The sequence below is a fragment of the Bufo bufo genome, chromosome 1, assembly GCF_905171765.1.
Source record: "Bufo bufo chromosome 1, aBufBuf1.1, whole genome shotgun sequence".
NCBI classification, from domain to species: Eukaryota; Metazoa; Chordata; class Amphibia; order Anura; family Bufonidae; genus Bufo; species Bufo bufo.
The window spans coordinates 170,753,774-170,756,734 of NC_053389.1; the positions used below are offsets into that span (position 1 = coordinate 170,753,774).

The following is a 2,961-nucleotide window of genomic DNA, read 5'->3' on the forward strand; positions in this document are numbered from 1 at the left end:
TTCGCCTGTTACCTGTACATCCTTCTTGTTTTAACTCACTTGGTTTTCATTTTCAGGGTTTATTTTATTTTGATAAATGTATTCCAATGGGTTGTTCTTTGTCTTGTTTCTATTTTGAAGTTTTTTCCTCGTTTATTGAATGGGTAGTAGCAGTCAGGTGTATGCGGGGTGCGGTGACGCACTATTTGGACGATTTCCTGTTCATTGGTCCAGCGGAGTCCTCAGCATGCTTAGAAAGTTTGGAATCCTTTTTTGCAGTTTGTTCTGAGTTTGGTGTTCCGTTAGCCGAGGATAAGACAGTGTACCCTACTAATTGTTTGGAATATTTGGGGATTGTCATAGATTCTGTGAAAGGCGAATTTTGTCTTCCGTCACAAAAAGTGTCAAAAATCTGTATGGCATTATCTTCATTGCTTAGTAAGCGTACAGCTAAGGTGAAGGAGATTCAGTCGGTTTTGGGTATGTTAGCTTTTGCCAGTAGGATTATGCCGATGGGCCGGGTGTTTTGTCGGCAATTGTCTGCAAAGATTTCTGGGGTGAGGAACCCGGGTTTTCATGTTAGTTTATCTAGGGAGGTTAAAGAAGATTTTATGATTTGGTTGGAATTCTTTCAGCTTTATAATGGTAGGTCGTATTGGCAGGAAGATTTTGTTTTAGCTTCTTCTATGGATTTGTTTACGGATGCTGCTGGTTCTTGCGGTTTTGGTGCATATTGGAACGGACATTGGTGTGCAGAAAAATGGCATCCTGCTTAGATTTTGAATGGGGTGACTAAGAATATTGTTTTGTTAGAGCTGTTTCCTGTTGTGGTTTCGCTAGTTTTATGGGGGAGTTGTTTTTCCAATAAGAGAATTATTTTGCATACTGACAATAAGGGTGTTTTATTTGCAGTTAATTGTTTATCATCAAAATGTCCGTTAGTAGTTAAATTGTTACGTCATCTGGTTCTTCTCTGTTTAAGATTAAATATTTGGTTGAAAGCTCGCCATATCCCTGGAATAGATAATTCAATTGCTGATTCGCTTTCCCGTTTTCAGTTTCAGACATTCCGACAGTTGGCAGAAGGGGCCGATCTGAAAGGGGAATCGTGCCCTGCGTACCTGTGGAATCTGATTTGGTCCTAGGTATGTCTTACTTACAGTCTTCTGTGGCTCCGGCGACCTGGTCGGATTATAGCCGTTCGTGGTTTAGGTGGTGCAGTTTTACAGCTGATAGAGGTTGGTCTTCTCATGGTGGTGGTGAGGTTGCTGCTTTAGCATTTTGTGTGGCATTGTTTAGGCAGGGTCTGGCTTACTCTACCGTTTTAAGGGTTTTGTCAGGTGTTTCCTTTTTTCTTCGGGTTTTAGGTTCTCCTTCTTTGTTAGATTATTTCTTGATTAAGCAGATGTTAAAAGGTTACAAACGTGGTAATTGTTCTCCTGACAATAGATGTCCTATTTCTCCCACGCTGTTAGGATCGTTATGTCATGCTACTTCTTTAGTTTGTTTTGATAGTTTTGAAGAGTTGCTATTTTCCACCGCGTTTTGTTGTATGTTTTTTGGTGCTTTTAGAATTAGTGAATTGTTTCCAAGAAATAGTGAGGCAGGTTTGGGTTTGGCCTTGAAACATGTCCATGTTCATGTTAATTATGTTTTGTTCTTTCTTCCGACGTCAAAGATGGATCAGTCAGGTAAGGGTACCTGGATCCGTGTGAACAGAGTTGGGTCGGGTGGTATTTGTCCGGTGAGTATGATTTCTCAATATTGGCTTCGCAGACCAAGGGGTGGTAATGCTTTCTTTGTGCATGCAAACACTTCTCCTTTAACGCAATATCAATTTAGGTCCGTGCTAAAAAAATGTTTAAAGGAATTGGGTTTAGATGGTGTCCGGATTACGTCGCATTCTTTTCGGATTGGAGCCGCCACTGCGGCGGCTCGGTCGGGTTTGAGTGCGTCAGTGATTAAACGGATTGGAAGATGGTCGTCTAATTGTTTTAAAATGTATGTTCGTCCTGATATTTCTGTGATCTGATGATCTTTATATTATAGTTTTCACAGGTCTCACCGTATGGATTGTTGGCCATTCTTTCGTGTATTGGGCCCATCGCAGAGCTGAAAAAAGATCGTACGGTGATAACCTATCTTGGTCCACAGATACGGTTCGAATATACTGGAATGGAGTCAGGGGTCTTCGTTGGGAAGGTTTGATGGATGTACTGTTGGAAATGTGTGATTTATACCCTGATCCTGATGTAATAATTTTTCATGCGGGGGCCAATGATGTGGGCAAATTTGGTACCATTGAGTTGGCCTTTTGTATGAAACGTACTATGGTAAGGGCTAGGCGATTGTTCCCTGATGCCCGTTTAGTTTTTTCGGAGATGATCCCACGTTTACTTTGGTTATCCTGTTCCAATTTTAAATATTTGGATAAGATTAGGATACGTTTGAATAGAATTATGGCTCGTTTTATGCCATTAATCTGGGGGTTTTCTTTTCGACACGTGGACCTTGAAGGTGGTTTGCCCGGCCTTTATTTTTCGGACAAGATTCATTTGTCAGAAATCGGTTTGGACATTTTCAATTTGGACATGCAAGCTATAATTGAGATAGTTATGGGTGGGGTGGGGCCCATGCCGCCTGGTTAGCCGGCATGGTCCGGTGGGTGTAAAGTCGCTCACTGAAATGGTGAGCGGACGAGTTAAGTCTGAAGTTTAGGCCGAGCTTATGGCTGGTCTAATTATTTGTTTATGAAGTTATTGGTTTATATTGATACAGTTGAATTTTGGATTAAGTTAATCTTTAATAAAGCCGGCCGTGGCCTAATTTATTCCACCAAAAATATTTGTGTCCACGTGTTTTATTATTATTTATAAGAGTTGGAGATGTGTAAGTAATCTTATGGTACACTCATATGATTTATAATCCCATGTATGGATCCCGGAATTATATAGAGGGATACACATGGGATTATAATCATCC

General features: G+C 40.7%; 1 long non-coding RNA gene across 1 annotated transcript; it reads left to right on the forward strand.

The window, feature by feature from the left end:
* Positions 1–1,063: 1,063 nt before the first annotated feature.
* LOC121001133 lies at positions 1,064–2,046 on the forward strand. Its single transcript, XR_005778986.1, has 3 exons — positions 1,064–1,124; positions 1,658–1,723; positions 2,029–2,046. It is a non-coding gene; the product is annotated as an uncharacterized LOC121001133 (long non-coding RNA).
* Positions 2,047–2,961: the final 915 nt, after the last annotated feature.